Raw genomic sequence first — 26,466 nt, 5'->3', positions numbered from 1 at the left:
TTTTGATGGTTGATAACTAATGAAGTAAGCCCTATGTCACAACACAATTTACTTGACTAACAAATAATTACAAATAATCAACAGTATCATTATAACAAGTGACAAGCTGTGGAATTATCAGCATTTTTTTCCCCCTACAAATAATTTTTATTTTTCAGAAATACTGAATATTATTGTGGAACCTTAAATGACATGTTCAAAAAATAAAAACTTTTCCTGCTAGTATAAGTAATTCATAATTCCTTTTCTGCAAAACTCAAAGATATAGAACAAACTGAAAGTACTTATAAAGCTGTCTTGCTGAAAGTTGCGTGATTTATTTTATTGATTTACTGGTAGTGATAGCTATAAATTGAGTTTGTCCTGTGAATTCTGGAATATTTTTTTAACCAGCATTTTTAAACAACTTTAACTATTAATATGAAGCTATTATTGTATCTTTTTCCAAAGGCTGTGTCAAATTAGTTTTGCAAGAGCTCACTATAAAACAGTATCCTAATGTATATATTGGATGAAAACAGTATGGTAAGACTGATAAGAACAATATTAAACATGAAAAAACCAGGGCTAGATTGTTGTACTTTTTCCATCAGCAGCTCTTGTTGCCATTTTAACTAACCATGTACAATTGTAAATCACAATGGTTGTGACAAAATGGCATTAATAATTTAATTATTTTGATATGGCTGCTATTCCAGATTGATTGTAAACTAATAAATGTAAAAAATCAATCACCATTTTAGACAAGCGAAACCAAATGCTTATACACTACAGAAATAATATAGAATCAATACAGTGGTTAACAAGCAGAAAAAAAGTGAAAAAAATTATGCCTTGTATTCTAATGATAGTTTATGCTACTACATTCAAAAATGTCCGTTGCAAATTTGGCAGCCAGTCTGGCAAGTCTCAAAGGAAGATATGATGGTTGTAAATCTCCAAACAATTAAGGTATAGATGAATCAGCATAACTCTAAATTATGCAGTATTGTAAAATTACCACATGGTATTGATTTTGTTCATGGGAATGTGTAACATTTGTTTTCTTCTTTTATGTGGATGCTTGTCATGGATTGGCAAAACAATAGCTTCCAATGTCTATTTGAAGGCATACTATAGTTAAAAAAAAAATTGTTAGTGAGCAATTGATCCATGTCCAACACATAGCCTCAAGTATATTGTATAGCTCCCATCAGGCCTTATGTTTGTATTGCATCATTTATATACTGATGTGTGCCATAATGTTTTTATAGCAACCATTGTAGAGGGGCACATAAAAACAAATATTAATGTGACCCTCAAAAAATGACAAATTTGGCACCCTAGCATGCTTCACACACAAAATAATATATATATTTATAATTACCGAATAAGTTAATACTGGTTCTGATAGAAAGGTGTCAGGTGCATCGCGGTTTGTTGCGTATAGGGCTGGCCTGAGCAATGGAATAAAGTAGCTGTTTTATTTCGCATCACATGGATGGACTATGGAGAGCACATGGCACCTAGGGTGACCACATGTCCTGGATTGCATGGTATTTTATGTATATGTGATGATGTGCACATGTGAATTAGGGTGTATGTGATATATATATATATAATATATATATATATATATATATATATATATATATATATATATATATATATATATATATATATACACCGATCAGTCATAAAATTATGACCACCTGTCTAATATTGTGTAGGTCCCCCTTTTGCACACATACACACTGATTCACATATACACACCACCATGTACACATAAATGCATTTTATATTATATATATATATATATATATATATATCACATACACCCTAATTCACATGTGCACATCATCACATATACAGATGATTGAGAAAAATATTTTTTTTGTTTTTATTTCCTTGTATTTTCCAACCTCTCCCCCAGTTACGCACATCTGCCCCCAGGCTTGCCACACCAATATGGCACTGTGGCCCATGATATGCCTTTTAACCCTCTATATGCCACTGTGCCCCATGATATGCCTTTTAACCCCCTATGTGCCACTCTGCCTCCAGAAATGCCTTCTACCCCTATATGCCACTCTGGCATTTAGGGGGTTAAAAGGCATATTATGGGGCAGAGTGGCATATAGGGAGGTATAAGGCATTTCAGGAGGCAGAGTGGCGTTCAGGGAGTTTAAAAGGCATTTCATAGAGCACTCTGCCTCCAGAAATGCCCTATGCCCCCATTTAACACCCCCCCACACACACACACACTTACCGGTGCTTCCAATTTCCTGCTGTATACCAGGGCAGCAGTCTTCCTTCTGTCTCCCGCTGCAGCCGGAAGGAGGTGTGGCTAGCAGCAGGGGTTGTCTGCGTCCATCGGCTGACAGTCGGGGAAGGTCTGCGCGATGGACGCAGACAACCCCCGCTGCTAGCCACACCTCCTTCCGGCTGCGGCGTAAGTTGTCTACGCGGATCGCGTGGACGTCAACCCGCTGCCCCGGTATACAGCAGGAAATTGGAAGCACCGGTAAGTGTGTGTGGGGTGGTGGGGGGGAGACAGAAGGATCCAGGTCCCCTGCAGCGGTGCGGGGGATCTGGATCTTAGTCTCATAGTCAGACCTCTATTTGAGGTCTGATTATAAGACGACCCCGATTAGAAGACGAGGGGTATTTTTCAGAGCATTTGCTCTGAAAAAAACCTCGTCTTATAATCGAGCAAATACGATTATATATATATATATATATATATATATATATATCTCACGGGGCTTGAGAGTTTGAGGATTCTGCATAATATCTTAGCTGTTCCTAGCATTGCACTCTTCTGGAGAGAGGGTTCTGATGTTATTCCTAGAATCTGTTGGAGCCACTCTCCCAGTTTAGGAGTCATAGCCCTGAGTGTTCCTATGACCACTGGGACCACTTTGGCCTTCACTCTCCACATCTTATCTAGTTCTTCTTTCAGGCCTTTCTCCAACTTTTCATACTCCTTTCCTCCTGATATTGTGATCACTTGGCATTGCTATCTGCCTCACCATCGCTGTTTTCTGGTCCTTGTCTACCATCATGATGTTGGATTAATTGGCCAGTACCTGCTTGTCTGGATCTGAAAGTCCCACAGAATCTTAGCCCTGGTATTCTCCACAACCTTATGTGGAATCTTGCATTTGGAATTGGGAGGGTTAAGCCCATACTCTGTGCAGATGTTTCTTTACACAATGCTAGCTACTCCGTTGTGCCGTTCAGTGTACGCTGTTCCTGCAAGCATCTTATACCCCGCCACTTGTGTTAGACTCTTAGAAGCCTCTCTACATAGTCTGCACCGTGGCCCCTATCTGGTGTTGTAGATGCCTGCCTCTATGGACCTGGTGCTTTGTGCCTGTGCTTGTGCTTCCATTATCAGTGCATCAGTGCTGCCTTTGAGTCCACTCCTATCCAGCTATTGATAGGAGTTCCCAATGTCAGCCACCTCAGCTATTTGTCAATGGTACATCCCATGCAGGGTCTTGGCTTGCCATGGTACTTTCTCTATTTGATCTCTCTTCCATTTCTGTTGTTGGTTCAGGTATTCTCTAAGCAGCTCATCTTTGAGTGCCACCTTACTGATCTACTCCCAGATGCTCTTGGTTTCACAAAGGACAGTGACTGTTACACCTACAAGACCCAGTTCACCTTCTTTCTGGCTCATGGATAGTCACTGGGGGGGTCATTGTGAGGAGCTTCCGTGGCTAGCTTACCGTGCCGCCAGGGTATCTGATCACTGGTAGGGCGTATATGTTGATGGTGCAGATGTTGTTCTTCCTATTGGGCTGGCTCTTCAGGATTTGCCTTATGCTTTGGTGGTACTTGGATGTTGCTGCTTTCCTTGCCACCTCATTATGGTTCCCATGTGACTGAGATATAAAGGTACTTGTAGCGGTTCTGTATGTCTGCTATGTAAATCTATGTCAGGTGGATCAGTGAGTCGTTGTCTTGTTCACTCTTGGCATACAGCTTGATGGCATCCATGTAGAGGGGGTGGCTGGTGGTAGTTCCACTCTTGATTTGTATCCAGTCCTTGTGATTAGCTGGCTGAGGGGGTTCAAGCCTATGCAGAACAGCAGAGGGAACAGTGCATTGCCTTGGTATCACTTGTGCAAACTATTTTAGTTGGTTACCAGTGTGGTCTTCAAGACTCCCACTGAGTTCTAGAGGAAGTCCTAATGACTTTGTATATGCATTTACAGATCCATGTGTGTGGCATTGAATCATATGCTTTCCTGTAATCAATCCATGCTGTGCTCAACTTGGTCTGTCTAGACATTTAGTCTTGGGCAACTGCTCTGTCTATGAGCAACTGGTGCTTAGGGCCTCTGGTGTTGTTCCCAATGCCTTTCTGAGCTGTGCTTATGTACTGGCCCATGTGTTCCGGTAGCATCAGGTATTTGTTTATCAGCTGTTAAATTACCATATTTGCTCTATTATAAGATGACCCTGATTATAAGACGGCCCCTCAAATTTGAATATTCATTTAGAAGAAAAAAAAAGCCTGAATATAAGACTACCCTATAAGAAAAAAGTTTTATTAGTAAATATTCTTCCTTGATTGAGAAAAATGCATTTTTATTTCTTTTTATTTGCCAAACTGCCCCCAGTTATGCTCATCTGCCCCACGGCTTCCTACTCTGCCCCCCAGATATGCCTTATAGGCCACTATATGCCACCCTGCCTCCCTGATATGCCATACTACCTCTCCCTGATATGCCATACTACCTCCCTCTGATATGCCTTATACCCAATATATGCCACTCCGCCCCCAGATAGGCCTTATACCCCCCTATGTGCCACTCTGCCTCCCTGATATGCCACTTTACCCCACTCATATGCCTTATACCCCCCTATATGCCACTCTGCCCCGCAGATATACCTTATTTCCCCTACAGTGGGGCAAAAAAGTATTTAGTCAGCCACCAATTGTCCAAGTTCTCCCACGTACAAAGATGAGAGAGGTCTGTAATTTTCACCATAGGTACACTTCCACTATGAGAGACAGAATGAGACAACAAAGTCCATAAATCACATTGTCTGATTTTTAAAGAATGTATTTGCAAATTATGGTAGAAAAGAAGTATTTGGTCAATAACAAAAGTTCATATCAATACTTTGTTATATACCCTTTGTTGGCAATGACAGAGGTCAAATGTTTTCTGTAAATCTTCACAAGGTTTTCACACACTGTTGCTGGTATTTTGGACCATTCCTCCATGCAGATCTCCTCTAGAGCAGTGATGTTTTGGGGCTGTCGCTGGGCAACACGGACTTTCAACTCCCTCCAAAGGTTTTCTATGGGGTTGAGATCTGGAGACTGGCTAGGCCACTCCAGGACCTTGAAATGTTTCTTAAGAAGCCACTCCTTCGTTGCTCGGGCGGTGTGTTTGGGATCATTGTCACGCTGAAAGACCCAGCCACGTTTCATCTTCAATGCCCTTGCTGATGGAAGGAGGTTTTCACTCAAAATCTCACGGTACATGGCCCCATTCATCCTTTCCTTTACATGGATCAGTCGTCCTGGTCCCTTTGCAGAAAAACAGCCCCAAAGCATGATGTTTCCACCCCCATGCTTCACCGTAGGTATGGTGTTCTTTGGATGCAACTCGGCATTCTTTCTCCTCCAAACACGACGAGTTGAGTTTCTACCAAAACGTTCTACCTTGGTTTCATCTGACCATTTCACATTCGCCCAATCCTCTTCTGGATCATCCAAATGCTCTCTAGCAAACTTCAGACAGGCCCGGACATGTACTGGCTTAAGCAGGGGGAAACGTCTGGCACTGCATGATTTGAGTCCCTGGCGGCGTAGTGTGTTACTGATGGTAGCCTTTGTTACTTTGGTCCCAACTCTCTGCAGGTCATTCACTAGGTCCCCCCGTGTGGTTCTGGGATTTTTGCTCACCGTTCTTGTGATCATTTTGACACCACGGGGTGAGATCTTGCGTGGAGCCCCAGATCGAGGTAGATTATCAGTGGTCCTGTATGTCTTCCATTTTCGAATAATTGCTCCCACAGTTGATTTCTTGACACCAAGCTGCTTGCCTATTGCAGATTCAGTCTTCCCAGCCTGGTGCAGGTCTACAATTTTGTTTCTGGTGTCCTTCGACAGCTCTTTGGTCTTGGCCATAGTGGGGTTTGGAGTGTGACTGTTTGAGGTTGTGGACAGGTGTTTTTATACTGATAAGTTCAAACAGGTGCCATTAATACAGGTAACAAGTGAAGGACAGAGGAGACTCTTAAAGAAGATGTTACAGGTCTGTGAGAGACAGATATCTTGCTTGTTTGTAGGTGACCAAATACTTATTTTACCGAGCAATTTACCAATGAATTCATTAGAAATCCTACAATGTGATTTCCTGTATTCTTTCCCCCCATTCTGTCTCTCATAGTTGAAGTGTACCTATGGTGAAAATTACAGGCCTCTCATCTTTTTAAGTGGGAGAACTTGCACAATTGGTAAGACTAAATACTTTTTTGCCCCACTGTATCTGCCAATCTGCCCCCTAATATGCCCCCTTAACTTACTGATGCATCCCTAGACTTGAATCCAGACTCTCTGGTATCAAGTGGGGGCAGCCAGTGGACGTCTGCACGATGCGCACAGACAACCTCCACTGCTACCCAGGACTTCCGCCGGTGTCCGTCGTAGAAGCCCTGGCTGAAGTGTCATGTAGCAGCAGAGATTGTCACCGGCTGCCAAGGAGGAGAATCCAGATCCCCTGCAGCACTGCGGGGGATCCTCCTCTCTTGCAGCCGATGAAGGTGTGTGTGGTGTGCATAGACAACCTCCGCTGCTGCTGGCCGGTACTTCTGCCGGGGCTTCTATGGTGTACTAACATACCCAGACACAAACTTTGATACCCAGATACACACAGTCACCACCCTAACATACCCAAACCCACACAGTCACCACACTAAAATATCCAGACCCACACAGTCATCACAATAACATACACAGACCCACACAGTCACTGCAGTAACACACCCATTCTCTCAGGCGTGTACCTCGCTCCCATGAGGGGGGGGCATGGGTGTGCGAGCGGGCGTCTGTCCTCTTTGCTGCGGCATTCCTCGTCATCTACGTCACTAGGGTCTTCACTCCCTATGTCCTCGCGGGGAGCTGGAGACGTTGACGCCAGGATCACGGGGATGTCGGCAGAGGGGGTGGTGCTCCCATGTATTACTCCAGCGCTGACCTCCTCTACGTGTTCAATCACGGGGGGCGGGTCTGCAGGCATGACGTCACGTCTGAGATCCCTTTAAAACCCCTGAGCTCCTTCATGTCGGCGCTCAGATATTCTGAGACACTGTGTGCTACAGTGTATCTCCAGCTCTGTGCTCCTGTCCCTTTGCTGAACCAGTCTTTTTGCTCTTGACCTTGCCTGCTGCCTGCCTACTGACCCGGATTGCCTCTTGACCTTGCCTTTTGCCTGCTGCCTGCCTACTGACCCAGACTGCCCTTTGGACCCTGCTTCTTGACCGCTGCCTGTCTAGTGACCCGGATTGTTTGCCTGTTTTTGTCTTGGATTTCTTTGTCACCCCTGCATATTGGGCTCCTCCCCCTACTCCAGCTAACAGGTACTTTACCAATGTGAAGCCTGAGCCTGCCTTTAATGCAGCTCACAGGGAGGGCTGCAGCGTTACCACCGCAAGTTACACAATGTGATATGACCCCACTTAACCCCGCCTCCTCCTGGACGCCACCAGAGAAAACTTGTCTTGTAAAGGCAAATTGACACCCCTGTCAAAATGCCGCCTGGGTCCAATTAACACATGTAAGGGCAGGCTCCAGCTGAATGTCTCTTATCTTCCATCGAATGCCATTTTGACATGTCTTGTTCTTGCTAAATGATCTTAGATTTGCAAAGATTGTCATAAAATTAATGTTTTAGATTTTTGAGCAATAGGAAAAACAGCTATATTCTAAATTTAAGTAAAATTGTCATATGTGATATTTAAGTTCAGTTAAAGCATCTTGACTTTGTTTTTCTGTTATAAAACTTGTGTTGGAATTGAACAGGTTAACTTTAAATCTGGTTATATGTAAACAGATTTAGAGATTACATGCTTTACTTAAAAGGCCAGGCCGAGTGGGTCATTTTCCCTGTATGTTTTATGGCAATCCAGGCCTAAGGGAAGCTCCCAAGTTATGTGACCTTACAAAATTTCAACCCATTCTATTCTTTCATGGCACTCCAGGGCTAGAAAATGTTAGCTATTTCCTTGTTTGTGTATTTCATATGCTCATTACAAAATATACTTTAGCTAAGTTTTAAATATTCATGATCAGTAAACCTCTATTCCTTCCGGTGGCACTTTATTTCATTGTACAACCTTGATATACAGCTTTAAAATGTCATTTTACTTTAAAATGTCATTGAACATGCCTTGAAACCTCCAAGTCATTTTGCAGAAAATAGCATTTAAATAATCAATGAGCACTGAATAATCTGCAAGTAATTGGCAACCATTATGATCTAGATGTCACCATACAATCCTAAAATGTGAGAAATGAGAAAAACAAGAGTGCTCTCGGCGTTCGGAATACAAAGACTAATAAAATAATCACAATTCTTAAACCTCTGTGTATAGAACAAACAACATTTCTGCACGCGGTGAAGTGTTGTTCTATATAACAGAGGAATGTTATAAATGCAGAAATATTGCTGATAATATTACCAGTCTTCCTAACCTTCAATTACCTTTAGATTTAATAGAACACATATTACAGATATCAAAAGGCAATCAATCATTTTATATATAATTTAGTAATAATGGACAAAGCAGCTTTCTGCAACTTCAGCATAAACCAGGAAAGGATTAGGATGCCACTGTGCTGATTGTTAGACCTGTGCATTTGGATTCCAATGAAATAAACAAAGGAGAAAGCTCAGAATTTTCATTTGAATTTCTCACTCTCTCTCACACCCTCTTGCATTCTTTTACAGTCTCTCTCAGTGTCTCCCTACCTTCTCAGACAACCTTTTCAGTGTCTACAGTCCTTGTTCTGCTGTGAAACTACTCCAAGGAGTCCAGGATAATGCAGCAGAGAGCTGGGACAAGAACAAGAGGCAGAGAAAACCTAGAAGCAGAGCTGAACAAGAAGGGGAGAATAACAAGATGTTGAGAAGAACAAGAAGCGGAGCTGCAGAGAAGGAGACAGAGAAGTGGCAACATGAAACCAGTTACCAGAAATGGTAAGGAGAGATTAAAAGAGAGAGTTCGAAAGTAAGAGAGTGTGAGAGAGTTAGAGATTGTGAAAGAGTGACTGATAACAAATTTTGTTTCCAAACATTTTCAAATATTGTCTGAAGTGAAAGGGCTGGAAACTAAATTGTCCAAAAAATGAATGGACCAAAAGCGAAATAAAAAATTTGATCCATGTGCACAAGTCTAATGATTATTATGTACAAGGGCTCCACTTAGCAAGCAGTCCTGGTCAGATGCCTTGTGGATTACCTCTAAATGTGAATCTTTTAATTTGTCTTAATCCAAGTATATTAGAAATATATATCATTGGCAAAGTTGTTTTATAACTAGAGAAGCAGGGCTTCCATTCACAAAAGTCTAGCTTGGCCCAAGTACAGTGGGCCTCATTAGAATAAAGAGTTTCTTTTTAAAGTTGGTAACCAGAGAATTAATCACAGAATAAGAGCAGTCAAATGTTCACCAAAAAGGCTTGTTACATGGACAAGGAGTACAGTTGGCATCAAGATTAAAAAAGACGCCACAACACAAAACATTGTATGTAATTGTAAAGTTGTGTTGTTCATTAAGTATTATGTTGGGGCAGCTGGAAAACGGCAAAGACACATCAGAGCATGCAGGATTATCTAAAGACACTGTCCCGAGGACAGAGACCCAAAAGCATGTGGGAAGGTCCAGATAGATATATGGAAAAACAATGGTGGCCAATCGTGGCCTCAAACAACCAGCCCGAGCAGCTTGGCCTGGGAAGAACGAGGATTGGAGTCCCCCTGACAAAGGGCAGAGCAAGGTACACCTTGGTGCAACTTGGCCTGGGGAAACCAATGGCTTCGGTGCCAGGATTTAAATTTAAATGGTCGGTAAGATTAGTCGCCGGTAGGGGGCTCCTCTGGCATCAACCAATGAAGGGCAGTAAAATCACAGTTTCTGGCATTCCAATATGGCTGCCTAGACACTTTACATATGCGCACTCAGACAGCCATCTTTTCACTACTGTCAGATGTTCTCCCTCACATGTCAATTTGAAAAGTTCCTTTAGTTCCAGTTTGTTATTGTGTGTGATTTTAAATTATTTTACTGATTCTTCAGAATCTGCTGGCACTATATAAATAAATGTGATGTAAATACCTTGAGAAATAAGCATAATCATAACAGATATAAGAAAAAAAGTGGTATGTAAACTAATGTAACAAATGTATTAATTAAAGGAGGAAGGTTAACGCATACTTGAAAGAATATTGGTGATTTATGTTTCCATATTGTGTATCTGCCCCAATATAATCTCTAACAAATTTCCTACGTATTGTTATTATTATGCACAGCCACATACTAAGTTAATATTAAAAGACAAAAGAAAATTATATATTTGAACAGAAGCCTAGCCAGAGGTATAATAGTGGCTTATGATTCTTGCATGTAATAATAATCAAGGCTGCAACTAAATCATGTTTTAATAAACAAAAGCTTTAGGAAATATTTTAAAAATATACATTCATAAATATTGTATTAGCCCTCGCTCACGATTCTTTAACTATGATTTCTGTTTCTTATAGGTAAATAAGTCTTTCTATATTGTTTTCCAAGCATTCAACATCATAGCTTTATAAATGTCTTTTGTGTGGGATTTTTATTTTATGAAATCCCCTTTGTTGGTTAGCTTACTTTTATTGAAAAAATGTTGGACTGGCCACCTGGGGAGACCTCTTCATATGGGAGGACTTCACTGTATGAGGGGCCACTTTTACAGAAGTGCACCTTATGCCACCACCCTAACTTCCTCCAAAATCACAGTGGTTTTGATGAATTCCTCCCACCCGATTGGTGGATCGAGGACGTCACCGGAAGTGGCACTATTTTGGTGTAAATGTGCACCAGGTTATGTCTGCTGAGATGCAGAGAAAGATATAAAATAAAATAAAGAAGATGAAAGATAGAACATTAAGAACAAGAAGATGCTGCAGAAGTGTTCGGCAGAGAAGTTGGGGAAACATTTAGAGAGCGTATGAAAGAGAGTGAGGGAGGCGCAAAGAGTGAATGTGGACACCGTGCAATGAATTTCATTTCAGAATTAAAAATGTCCCAGATTCTTGTTTGAACAGAATGGGGAGGGAACATAATTCATTGCCAAAAAGCAAATGGGAACAATACTTAAATAAAAAGTATTACTACACTGGATGCATATAACCTGCTGATGTATCCAAGGGCAGGCTAACCAGAGCTCTACTACTTCTGGGACACTTGCTTCATGTAGGGGCAGGGCTTGCCCTCAGTATGCCTTTTGTGGGGAAGGTATAAGAGGAAGGTGGGCATGGAGTATGCAGAACGGAGCTGGGAGCTGGCAAAAAGAAGCTAACCCACCTAATCGATTAGTTGGCTGATTATTTTTTCGATTAATCGGATAAAAAAATGCATTTTTTTTTTCAATTTAAAATAATGTAATAAAAAACGTACAATTTACACTTTCATCTCTTTATTGCAATGGCCTCTCTCTATTCACCTTCTTATTTTACTGACATAATAATAAGAGCTACAAGAACCCAAACACAGTGTTTCTCAAACTAGGTCTTAATACAAAGTTATTAGTAAATATGAATTAATATGTTAACTATTTTTCATATTTAATAAAAACTATGAGAAAAAAGCCTTGTTTAAATTTTCTTTTATTTACCAAACTGCCCCCGCTTATGCACATCTGGCCCCCAGCTTGCCACTCTGCCCCCATATATGCCTTATACCTCTTATATGCCAGATTCCACTGTGCCCCCTGATATGCCACTGTGCCCCTGATATGCCTTATACTCCTTATATGCAACTGAGCCCCTTGATATACCTTTTACCCCAGATATGTTTTATGCTCCCCTGATATGCCTAATATTGATATGCCTTATACCCCCTATATGCCCTGAAATTCATAATACCCCCCATACACCACTATAACTCACCCATACACTACTTTGGCTCCTCCCCCTCCCATATACCACTCTGGCTCCTCTCCCTCCCATACACCACTCTGGCTCCTCCCCCTACTAGACACCACACTGGCTCCTCCCACTCCCATACACCACTCTGGCCCCTCCCCTCCCATACACCACTCTGGCTCCTCCCCCTCCCATACACCACTCTGGCTCCTCCCCCTCCCATACTCCACTCTGGCTCCTCCCCCTCCCATACACCACTCTGGCCCCTCCCATACACCACTCTGGCCCCTCCCCTCCCATACACCACTATGGCCCCTCCCCCTCCCATACACCACTCTGGCTCCTCCCCCTCCCATACTCCACTCTGTTTTTTCCTCTTTCTATACAGATCTTTTATTTATTTAGCATTACATTTTGAAATTTAATTAAATTATGTCAGACGTATAAATATGGTTTCAAGAGAAATCTGCCATGGTATAAAAAGCTATGTAAAATCTAGTATTATAGGTGGTTGTCACGAACAGGGTCCATTCAGATGACTATTATGACCCAGAGTGCCAAAAGATGGTATTCAGGAGTCACAGTGCAGAAGTGGAGACACAGGGCCTGGTGCAGGGTAACCACACTCCCCCCGAGCCATCAGGATTGTGCAGCCACATACCAAGACCCTGAAATAGCAGAGGGAGGTATCCAGTACAGGTAACAAGATCTAGAGATATCCTGCAAGCAAGGACATGAAAAGGCAGAACAGAGCCAGAGAAGTAGAAACAGGTTACAGAATAGAGAACATAGGTTACAGGGACTGGACAAACACAATATCAGACCGAAATAGGACAGGACACCCCTCTACCGGGGCTCAAGACAGGACAACAGAGTACAGGGCTGACAAGACTGACCATGTTAAACATGACATGACTGACAAGGCTATACACATATAACAGGACAGACCAGACAAGGACATGAATTGAACCCTCTTCTAAGATAACAACATGCAGTCACATATTATAGCCATCGTATGCTTAGCCCACCACTATGCCAAAGTACGCCAATATATCAGTGGGTCCTAACACTAAACCTGCCTAACATAATAACTGATAACTAAAGACTATAAACAGATGAATTAAGGGAACACATGAATGGACATACCTTAAGCTGGACAAACAGGAAACTAAACTGAAACTCAGAGCACATGACCTCCCCCGGGTTAGCCCCCCATATTAAGAATTTTTACAAAAGATCATTGCATTTGTTAGATCAGGTTTGATCAACTGTTTTTTTCATTAGATCTACTCTAAAATAGGCAATATTAATCTTTTTCAGGGGGGCTAACCCATAGCCAGCCCCCCCTCAACAAAAATTTCAACAAAATGTTACTGATTATGATAGCTCTGCGTTAGATCAGGTTTGATCAGACAAAATTTTTGTTGTTGACCTTAGATCCTTACAGCTACCACCGGTTACAAATAGTTAAAAATAAATTAGAAACTGTCTATGTGTGTTTGGAGTGTTAACACAGGAACCCATGATCTAATACAGAACTCATGATTTAACCTGATTATGCTTCAGTAAGGGATATGCCAAATATGCCCATAAAATCATAATAACTGCTCAATGTTGGGAATGTTTGCTATGCCTCAACCTCTTTCTAGGTGGGTATAAATATATGTGCCTGTACGCAATAAAATCAGAGATCTTATTATACATACACTCCTGTCTGTGTGTCTGATTTTTTTCTCGAGCCGCTTGATAAAGATATCTATATAATTTGGAACCCCAAGGTATAGAAGTACTCGGAAGTTCTCCAACAGTTACTGAAATTGATAGTTCTTAATTCGACATAATGCATTCTGTGGGTGATGTAGTAATTTAGAAATTATGTGAGATCCTTTATTCCCACCAATATTTGTGTTTAAGAGGCTTACTTGTCCTAAAGGATGTTTTCGAATAGGGCAGGATGCCTGGACAAATTGTCTATTAGTGATGAGTGTGTAAGAGTTGCAGTACAAATTCTGTGCAGCCAGCTAGTAGAATTGCCATTTCTACATTTTTGCCAATTCTACTAACTGGCTGAAATTGAATTCCAATCTTTTAGCCCACTACTTTCAATAGCACTATCACCGGTTTATCTCTTTCTTCCTACACTCTTCTAAGGTAATTGGAAACGTTCTTCTCCTTGTTGATTATAGCAGCTCAGTTTTTCTTTTTCTCTATTTCTTTTCTTACCTTTTTTCTTTCCTATTATTTCACTGGTGGGGGTCAATACCAAATGTCACGACTTTTAAAGTTTAGTTTTGTAGTGTATCCTGTAAAAATGTAGTCATGCAAGCTACCCAGATGTTTGTAAATTCTGAGAGTGATGTATCTGTGTATGTGTTTCTATAACTGTGCATGAATGAAGTAGCGTCCAGTTTCGGTACCTCTTTCACAAATAAAACAAGAGACACTTCTTTATTTCAAAATTTTATTAACGTCAGAATGGAATTATTTGTCCGTGGTGCGGACTTAAACACCTCAGCACCGCGACACTCAACCTTTATTAATATGTCATAAAGTGTCAAATATTATAAACACAACAAATTTGACACAACATATATCAATAATTATTGTCAAAACGAAAGACAACATAACCAATTGTAACCATTAATAACCAAATTAATAGCCTGCTGGTATGGGCGTGGCCACCTGTATCTCTGCTGGAACTGCCGGCGTCCCCTAGCGCGGCAGTCACATGACCTTACGATTCACAGAGGCGCATGCCCCTGGAGTGTCCTGCACTTACACCTCTGTGCACCACAAGTAACCATACCTAGATGGTTAACTCCTGCACCGTACCAGCTTAACCAAACCAGAGTACCCGGCAGAGCCAAAAATTAGGGGAGGGATGGGCGGGAAAAATCTCTTTGAAAATAATTGCCCCTATAGGCCACGACCCTTCCTTATATATCCCCCAGGGAGGGTAATTACCCCCTCCCCTCTGGCCCTGCACGTGCCTCCAAACTTAACTCCTTCCGTGCTAAAATTTCCGCTTAGTCATGCCTTAACCCCTTAAACCGGCTTGACCATGGGTACCTCGTCCGCACTACATTCATGGGGCCCCTCTGTCCAATTCTTTCCCTCCGGGGCTGTTCTTTTCTGGTTTAATGTTTAGTGGGAAATCTTACTGATCAAAACATTATAATCATGACAACACCAGCTCATAACAATATATAGTTGCTATATTAAAAATCAAACAAAGGCTTGTGGTCTTATTCTGTATTTCAAACTCCATATGATTGGAATATTTAATTCACTATTTCATTCCTTCCAAGAAATTACAGTCATATGTAAATAATTTAGTACATGTTAGATCTGAGCTTATTTTAATATACACAAGTGAAGCAATATGTTCAGTTGCATAATGAACTCCATTTAATAAATTTAACTTAAGTGAATCCAAGCAAAAACTAGGATATTGCAGATGGTTGTTTATTTCATGACCTGTTGAAGGTTATAGACATGTCTGAGAATCACAAGTCAATGTTTACAGTAAATGTGTCCTCGGTTTAATAGAATTCAGTGGGATATTGAAGGGATGCGTGATTCTGTATCTATAAAGAAAATATTTGTGATTGAATCTTAAAGTTTCCTAAACTGTGTCATTGGATGGATGGTCACTGCTAAGCTAAATATTTAGTTTCAATCCAAAAGAGCATTGAAGAGAGTGACATTTCAATTTCAATAGCAGTTCTGCTGCTTTGAGGTGCAGCACTAAGCAGTAATAATAATATACCATGTGAAGGCATGGACGATACTGATAAAGCCCCATTAATCCTATGTGAAAAACAGTCCATAAGCAGATACTTATTCTAAAGAAACTGCATAGGACAAGTCCATGGCTGTGACTTATTTCATGTGGGAAAATGCATTGCAAAAGAAAAGCATTGCAAATGACTGAAATATTGCTGAAAACCAATGAAGGTTTGAAATGCAAAAGTATAATATATATATAAAAAAACTAGAATTGTTAAATTACAATAGATTCAAATCTTAGACAAATCTGATTGCAAAACGGCAAAGCCTCTCTAATGGATCTTGAGATCAACATTAAAGGCTATATACAAATCAAGCAGTTTCTATTGGCTTGCCCCAGAATTGTTTAGGTATTATTTCAACACAATTCAGCTTTATTAACACAAATTCAGGTTTTCCTTGTGTGTCTTTTCCTCCCTTTTTCTGTGATTTACAATTGTTATCTTATCTCATTGGTATATTTATGAGCAGGACAGGACTGGGGATGACGGGGTGGCCCTGGCAGCCATACTGTAGCGTTCTATCTGCCACTCTAGCATGAATATGGGTGGAAATTGAGTGCTTTCGGCCAAAGGTGCTGTTTATAAGTTCTCTAAGATTCTCGTAGACCAACTAGAGTTTTGTCATATTCCAGAAGTCCTATAGGATCCACTGTTTAAGGTCAAGATACCTTACAAAATAGCTTACTAGGCAGGCTTGAGTAAAAGTCTGTATCAGTTCCCAGTAGGATAGCTAGTTTAGGCAGCAGGTTAGGTAGGCTGGACTGGTGAGCTAAAAGTAGTCCAGCAGTAAGAAAAGGCTGTCCCATTGCATGTTATAATTTATTCATGTAAATTAATGTGTTGTGGTAGTTGGAGCTTGTTGTGTATTTTGTTTAACAGGCAAGAAGTTTGCATTAACAGAGTTGCTTGAGGGAAGAAGGGAGCTTATCAGCAGGACTCATAGGAGGTTATAAAAGGGAGAGCTTCACAGATCTCTTTGAATAAATCTGCCACAAGAATTTGTTTTCCTCACTTTTTTTGCTTTGTTTCTTGTTAGGATCAGTGTTGGGGCAGCCCCGAGGGCAGGCATCAGTGTGGAATTTAGCTGTTTGAGGTAGCACTAAAACAGGTAGCTAAGAGCAGGACCTGTGGACTGGGTCCCTGGTGAGTGGCAAACAGTGGGCTCACAGTGCAGGTTTGATCAGTTGCATCATTTATTTTTTTAAATTTATTTTTATTTATTTATTTTTTAATACAAAAACTACAAAAACATATAAAACACAATAACTTACAATACATTAGCAGCATATGAGATTGCTTATTGCTGGTCATCTATAGGTCTCTATTATATATAGAGGTCTATATAATTTACTTAATTCAGTCTAGCTACAATTTATCTATGCATGCATGTGACAAATATGGACAACATTGTGGACATAAAAATAGCCTATGGTACCTGTAAGGTCATTTCATATATATATTTCCAAAGTTGGTTAATCTTCTCTCCTCTGATTTGTAAATATTTATAAGGTAAGTCTTCCCCATATTTCCCAGTATTTATGCATAATCCCATTAGCTCTATAATAACCATATTCCATATTCTTTTGATTAAGAATCAGATTTTTAACATATATCCAGGAAATTATCTTTTTTTGCCTCCAGTTTCTAGCTATATCTACCAGCATCGCTAGGATCACATGATCTATTAAATTTTTTTGTTTTACCGGAATCTTCTCCCAATCTTGTAGTAGTAATGCTCTAATCGGTGACTTTTCTATCTGTTTCTCTACTAGACAAGATATGATATTAAATATCTTGTCCCAGCACTCCGTTATTTTGGTGCACGACCACCATATATGGATTCATGTTCCCGCGGCTTCTTGACATCTCCAGCATAGATTTTGTTTTGCTGGATTTATCTTATGGAGCCTTTTTGGGATCATATACCATCTATTTACAATTTTAAAACAGATCTCCTGTAGATTTAAACAGTGGACTTTTTTCGTAACTTGATTCCAAGATTTTGTCCAGCGGTCTTCTGTAAGAGAAGCATTATCTATATTTAAATCTCTCTCCCATTTTTTCCAAGCAGGTGGAGATTTAAGGTCATCTAACTCCAAGATTAGGTCTGTACAGCGTTTTAAGGATTTCTGTTTAGTCTGGTTATCAAATATTTTCATAAACTTTATCACGTGTTCATCTTTATTTTCCTCAAAAAGGGAGTGGAGTAGATAGTTCTTTATTCTCATGTAATTAAATATTTCTTTATTAGTGAGACCAAACTCAATACACAAGGTAGAAAAATCTTTAAGTTTATTTCCTATCGTAAGTTCCTCTATTCTTGTTATCCTACACTTTTCCCACTCATTAAGATTTATGTCCCGGATGTTTTTATTTAGGAGCTCTAGCGGGACCTTTTTAGTTATAAGATCATTAAAGCCGATTTTCCTCTTAAAGCTCTGCCAAAATAATAATATTGAATTAAGTAATGTCCCTTTGAGATGTTTCATATATTTCTTTAAATCCTTTTTCTGCAGCCAAAGGGCTATTTCTAGATCTTTCAAGCCCAAGATGGATTTTTCAATTAGATACCAGTCAGACTCCTTAGATTGCAACAGTTGCATTTTATATATATGAGATAGCATGGATGAATACCAATAATTAAGTAGTTTAGGAAGACCCAGTCCTCCTCGACTCCTAGGTAAAAACAAAGTATTTTTTTGGATTCTAGGGTGTTTATCACGCCATATAAATGTCATTAATTTTGATTGTATTAAATTAATCCAATCTTTAAACAAAATATCCGGAATCATTCTAAATCTATAGAGCCACGCTGGTAGTATATATGATTTTACAATGTTAATTCTCCCCATCCACGATATAGGAAGAGACTTCCACTTATTTAATTTCTCTTGTGTCTGCTTTAAAAGGGCATGACAATTCCTTTCCATTATCTTAATGCCTTCTGCCGGAATTTTTATTCCTAGGTAATCTATACCTGTATATGGCCACAAGAATTGGAACCTGGATTTTATTTGATTTTTCTCTTCTTCTGTCATTGCAATACACATTGCCTGTGATTTCCCCATATTTAACTTATAGTTAGATGTAGTGCCATATAGTTCAATTTCTTGTAGTAGAAGTGGACTCGTATCATTAGGTTTATCTAAGATAATGAGAATATCATCTGCGTAAAGAGACATTTTCATTTCTGATTGACCGATTTTAATTCCAGCAATGTTGGAGTTATATCTTATTCTAGAGGCAAAAGGTTCTAAAGAGATAATATATAAGAGAGGGACTAGGGGACATCCCTGTCTTGTGCCATTAAATATATTCAGCCATTGAGATTCAAATCCCTGCCCCACTATTTTAGCTGTGGGAGTAGTATATAATGCCATAATAGCATCAATTAAACCTGGTCCAAAGCCCATCTCCTTTAAAGTCTCTTCCAGGAACTCCCAGCTGACCCTGTCAAATGCTTTTTCACCATCTAATGACAGAGCCAGCAAGGGGGCCTGGGTAATATTTGCATAATTACAAATGTCTATTATCTTTCTGACATTGTCACTAGAAGATCTAGATTTTATGAAGCCTGTTTGATCTTTATGTATTAATACCTCTAAATTAGGCCTAATCCTATTTGCTATTACCGCAGAATATATTTTAGTATCTAAATTGGTCTGTAATTTTTAATGTCCAGGGCTGATTTATCAGGTTTCAGAATAGGGCATATATGTGCTTGTAGCATTTCTCGTGGGAATTTTTTCAGATTTTTTATTTCATTGAACATATTGCACAGATAAGGAGTCAAACTGGTATCCAAAGTTTGAAAAAATTCAACGATATATCCGTCAGGACCCGGAGATTTACCCTTTTTTAATTGCATTATTATTTTTATCACTTAATTTTCTTCTATAGGGCGATCTAAAATTTCAGCTTGAGCTGTCGATATTTGTGTTATCTTAGAAGATCTTAAATACTTCTTAATTATATCTCGCTTATAGCTATTATCATGAAGATTATATAATTCTGTATAGAATATACGAAAAGCTTCTCCAATTTGTGCTGGTGAAATGCAATTTTTATCTTTATAGATAATTTTATGTATTCTAGAATTAGCTGTTCGTATTGATAGTTGACGAGAGAGAAGCTGATCCGGACGATTCCCCAGATAATACCATTTTTGCTTATATTTAGTTAATATATTATTAGCCTTTTCCATCAATAGCTCGTTAATTGGTTTTTTTGTTAATTCGATTTCAGATTTTAGTTCCGGATCTAGCCGTACCTTATTTCTCCTACATAGATCTTCAAGGTGAATATATAGATCAGAAAGTGTTTTAGATTTTATTTTATTTAGATGTGCTGCTCTACTAATGAAGTGTCCCCGAATAACACATTTATATGTGCACCAAGTATTCGCGAAGGACGTCTCACTAGGATTATTTTCCTCAAAAAATTGTTTAGTAATTTTTTCCAATTCCTTCTTATATAATGCATTCATTAATACATTTTTATTTAATCTCCATGGAGGTCTTATACTTCTATTGGTTCCCTTTAGTATTATCATAATTGAATCATGATCCGACCAAGGAATCTCTTTTATCCATATTCTCTTGCATTCTCTTATTAATTATGCATTAACTAAAACCATGTCTATTCTGGAAAATGATTTATGGCAACTTGAGTAGTAGGTATAATCTCAATCTTCTGGATGTAATGATCGCCATAAATCGTATAATCTATTTCTCCCTAAAAAATCGTTGAAAGATTTTACCTTTTCTAATCCCATCCGGTCTTTTTTTTTTATATTCAGTAGTCGATTTATCCATATCTAAATCTGCTACACAGTTGAAATCGCCTGCCACTATTAGTGTACCTTGAATATATATCTGAATCTTTTTCATAAGGCTATTGAGAAAAGGAATCTGTTTGCTATTTGGGGCATATATATTTATTAACGAGTATATTCTATCATTTAGTCTACAGATTAAAATTAAAAAATGACCTTCCTTATCTCGTTGAGCATAGATCTTCTCATATTTTATCTCTCTTTCAATAAGAATTGCTACTCCTGTCTTTTTCTGATTTCCTAACAAGGCATATTCTATTACAGGATATTTTCTAAAAGAGAGTTTCTGCACAAATATATTTGTCCAATGAGTTTCCTGAATTATTGCAACCTCAATTTTATTCTCTACAAGATGATTAATTAAAGTAATTCTTTTTTGGGGAAGATTCATACCCTGCACATTTAATGAAAAAAACCTTGAAACCATTTTTTTAACAATTGATTATAATACCTTTTGAGGAGGAATGTTATCATAGACCCACTTTGGATTTAACATATTACAGTACCATATAAAACATATAACATAGATTATACAATACATAACATATGTAATCCTATATTTATCTCTATTGTGTAGGGTAAATATTCCCCTTTGCCCCATCACAATTAGATAGTTGGTTAAGGCGATGCCGACAAAAAGGGAAAAAAAAAAATTATATAAGAAAATTAAAATTGATTTCTATATATTAAGTGAAAAATTAAACATCATCTTAATAATATGGTTAAAGAATTGTGACTTATATGTGTATAATTGTGAAATATGTTCTGAATAATAGTACTAATGTCTATGTAATTGTAATAATATCTTCTGCATTATTGCAGAGTGTATTTAAAGATGCCAAAAAAAAAGAAAAAGAAGGAAGAAAAAAGAGAGAGAAACCCCCCCCCCGGAAAATAAATAAATAAATAAAACAAGTAATCGTAGTTTAATAATATAAAGGACAGAAAAGATTATTGCATTATAATAAGTGAGAAATAAATTATAGATCATGTCTATAAGAATAGTGTAGTTGTGTAATAATAATATAGTGTATGTGATTATAATAATATTTTCTGCTTGTTGCAGAATATATCTTCTGATTATTACCAAATATAAAAGTGTTTATACCGCCACAAAAATAAAAAAAATAAAAAAATAGTATAAAATCCAAAAATATTGTTACATTATAATATGTGAAAAATAAATTCTAAACATTGCCATGTCTATAAGGATAGTGTAGTTGTATAATGATAATATAGTGTATGTGATCATAATAATATCTTCTGCTTATTGCAGAGTATAAAGTGTATTTAAAAACACCACAGAGGAAAAAAATAAAAAAGGAAAAAAAATTATAAATATATATATATATATTTCTACGAGTCTTAGATCAAATTAGATTAGCCTTATAGTGCTTTATTTATCTAATTCCTTTTCCATCCATCCTTGCGCATCTTTGGAGTTTTCAAATACTTTAGATGTTCCATTATACAAGATATGAAACTTTAGTGGGTATCCCCACCAGAATTTTATGTCTTTCTTTTTTAATTTTTCAATTATGATGTTAAAAGATCTTCTTCCTTGTTGAATAGAGAACGGTATATCTTGAAAAAATAGCAGTTTTGAATAAGCTTGTATATCCGATTTAAAAATGCGTGATGCCTTCATCACCTAATTTTTTATTCCTAAAGTGTTAAATCTTACAATTATATCTCTTAGGAATTTTCCTGCTACATTAGTTGGTTTTGTTATTCTATATACCCAATCTATATCAGAGATTGTTACTTTATTTTGTATGTCCATACTATTGATCAAAATCACCAGGAAATTTATAATTTTGTCTTGGGTAATAATTTCTTCAATTCCTCTAATTCTAATGTTTTTTCTGCTGGCCCAGTTTTCATTGTCATTTATTTTACGTTCTAATACTTCTATTTGTTGTTGGTTTTTTTGGTTATCTTGAAGTAACTCTTCAGTTTTAATTTCAAGTGCTGCTATTTTTTCTTCAGAGGCAATTACTCTCTCTTTAACATGGTTTATATCTAATCTTATTTCTGTTAAGAAGGTAGCCAGTTCATTTCTTATTGGATCCATTTGAGCGTTTAAAGCTTTTTGTAGATGTGTTTGAGAGATTTCTGCTTGATCCAAATGTCCACAACTCTCCATACTTAAATTCGTATTATCCATTTCCGTTGAATCTAAAGTTGTGTCTTGCATTATAGTTGTTTCTATTATTTTCTGAGATTGTGGAGAAAATGTATTATCAATTTTCCTCACATTTTTTGAGGTTAGGTCGGCTTTTTTTCTCTTATCTTTCACCATCTCTTTTTCTTTTATAATAGATAGTTTGTACTCTGTTCCTTTCTTATTTGGCATTCCCGCTTCAACAAGTTGTTCTTATTTTCTATCAGAATCACTTCCTTAATTATATAGTTACTCAAGCCAGTTAATTATTAATTAATCCAGATACATAAATTATAATAAATTAATAAATTACTCGATTAATAAATAATTCAGATTAAATAAATAAATAATTAAGATTAAATAAATATCTAGAAAATTCATTAATATGTTAGTGATTCATGATAGATTTAGAAAGGAAAATTCATGGTAGATCAATTAATAATTAGATAATAACAGTTAGCCAATTCCCTATTATCTATTAAGCATTCAATTAATTTCAATTCAATCATCTCAGATTGTTTTCAATTAAATCTCTTAAATCCAACAATGGATTATATACGTTTCAATAATTCATTGAAAAAATTTCAGTACTTCCGTCCAGTTCTAAGAGAGAGAATTAGCCTTTTATCTGATTAATGTGTATAATTTTATAAATGATAATCAATTGTCATGTATCCTTGTGTCCAATTGTCCATGATTTAAAAGTCTCTCCTTGATAGTTTCTTGATTCGAAATAGATATATAAAGTCCTGAAGTGCTAAATAAACTATAAGTAATAAATATTAAGTCTATTTGGAAATTTAAAGCATGATCATAAAGTGTCTTAATCAGTGATAATAGTCTTTCAAATTCATTTCGATTTTCCACATAATTTAAAGTTACTTATCTCTTCCATAGATGGGATCTTAAATACTTTTATAGCTTGCTCAAGACCTTCAGGTGCGAACCCCCCAACTTGCTTTGTCTTTAGTCCGCTCCTCTTCGTATACGCCAGAAGCTGGTTATCTCCGCCTTCCGTCTCTATCCTCTCAGAGCCGATAGATCTCCTCCGTCTGCTCTGATTAGAATTCTCCGGGGCGTTGGATGTCGGTAAAAGGTTTAACTGCATCAAAGCTGGTTTGGCATTGTATTCATACAGGTATACCGGGAGCTGAACAGCCGATCATTTGAACTATTGGGGCCGCAAGGAATCAGACTCGAGGCTCGAAATTCCGTCAGCAGCATCGCCTACACCAGACGCTCCTCCCAGTCAGCGTCTTACGTCATTTCCCCCCTCATGGAACATTTGTAACCTGCATCATTTATTTCATTAGTTTGTTTACCTTAAAATACATTGTTACATTGTTTAATACCACTGTGGCCTTTAATCTCCGAGTCCGTCTTCTTTTTGTTATATAATTTTCATGACCATATTGATATTGCACCTGTACACATGCCCCCCTCTGATTAGTCCCTGTCCCTTAAAGAGTTTGAATTCGCACAAGGACAAATGGTTTTACCTACACCCCCACCCCCTTAGCTCTGACCTTCCCCTTCCCGCTCCCTTCTGCTCTGACCAGTCCCTTCCTGCCTCCTCTGCTCTAACGTCCCACTTCAAGCTCTCCTTTGCTCTTATCTGAACCCTTCCACCGCTTCAACTCTGACCCACGTCTCTAGTTCCCATCTGACCTGCCTCCTCCAGCCTCCCTCTGTTCTGACCTGCCCTTCTGCTCTAATCCACCCATTCCAGCACCATAAAAAAATAATTAATTAGCTGTTGTCATGTTTATTTAATTAACTTTCTTTATTTATTTCCTTATTTTCTGCATTTATTGTTTAACCCCTTAATGACAAAGCTTGTAGATGAACGGGCTCAAAATGCATTGTTTTCAATGGGTTTAGGGACTGCTCATTGTCCTTAAGGGGTTAAGATGTTCTGAAGCAGCTGCCTTTGTTCTGTAGAGCCTGGGTATCTGGCAGTGAGATGTATAGCTCCAATAAAATGTAACAAGTGCAATTGACTATTACAAGTGATGGGAGAGATATCTAGTACTGCATTCTTTTTTAGAATTCCTCTGCGATAATATTAGGTGAAATTGGTTAACTCAAGTAAGTTTGGCATACCTTTAAGTGAACCAAGATTGCTATAATAAGATATAGTCGCATAAACTTTCAATACTTCTTCAGATGTACTAAATACCTAAAATACAAAAATAGTGGTGAAGTACATTGACTAATCAAATGCAAACAAAAGTCAGAGGAGTCTATGAAAGATCCATAGAAAAACAGAAGTGTCTGATGGATGCCATTAGATGCATTATATGGTTGAATACCAGGAAAATTTCACAGTTGTGTTAACATGTCTAGATTAAGGAATAAATGCCTAATTTCTGGATTTATATTTGAGCTCTGGAAAACATCTGAAACACATGATTAATCTAAAATGAATGGTAACTGTTATACTTTTAAATCTATTCCATAAATAATACAGTTAGGCTATGAGTGCGGCCTACTCGTGATGTGTCAACTCCTGATGGATTTAATAATATGTAAACCATAAATACATAAGAATTCAATGGAAGTTGAAGTGTTTATAACTGGCTCAACATCTAACTACAGAAAACCCAAGTTAAGAACATCAGACAGCACTTAGCAACAATATGCAAAACCATATATGTAGGCTGTGTTATCTAGGGCACCTCTTAATTAAAATGACATCTAGTGCTTGGTGTTCTCTGACCTGAGTATTGATTAGCTTTCAGCTTCTAACCATAAATTATCTAATTCATTCTAATTAACAAGTCTCTCAAAGTCACTTTCGTAGCTCTTTATGCAGAATTGACTGGTGAATTATATAAATCGCAAGTAGTTACAAAAATAATCCCTATGCATGCAAATTTACCATAGTTAGTTCCATGAAATAAGAACAAAGGAGAAATGCTAACAACGTCTTGGGTATTTAAAAAGAGAAGATGATAAATCGCTAAAATTGAAGCATAATGAATGTTTTATACCTGTAATGTAATTTTCTGTCTTTTTCTGTAGTGTTGGTGACATTAAAAGTAAAGTTTCAAATGTAAGTGCATTAATAATCCAACAATGCTACAAACTATAACAATAAAATATATATTAACTCATCTTCAGTAAGGAATATTGCCCTTTTTACCAAAACTTTGTTTTTTGTTTTTCCTGTTAACAGTTTCTAATTAAATTGCAAACTTTCTTTGGTACATTCACTAAGACGTTAAGTGGTTAGTCAAGTTAGGGGTTAACTTAACTCACCAGATTGAGGTTGCATCCCTTGCCTGCTAACACTCTGAATACAGCTTACATATTCACTAATATGCAAGTTATTTACGAGAGCATGTTAGTGCCTGATAAAGGTAATTAGGCTAAGCCATGGCAACTTCCCCAAATATACCTCCATCCCTTGCTCAAAGGATGGGGGTTAATTTAGTTAATGTGCAATATTATAAGCGTCCTTAAAGAAGTGGGTTTTGAGGGATTTTTGGAAGGACTGAAGGCAGGGGGAGAGACGGATAGGCCGGGGGAGGGAATTCCAGAGGA

Source organism: Sceloporus occidentalis, unplaced genomic scaffold, assembly GCF_023333645.1.
Source record: "Sceloporus occidentalis isolate IW3139 unplaced genomic scaffold, rSceOcc1.0.p SCAF_37, whole genome shotgun sequence".
In the NCBI taxonomy this organism is placed as follows: domain Eukaryota; kingdom Metazoa; phylum Chordata; class Lepidosauria; order Squamata; family Phrynosomatidae; genus Sceloporus; species Sceloporus occidentalis.
This window is presented reverse-complemented; position numbering follows the sequence as displayed.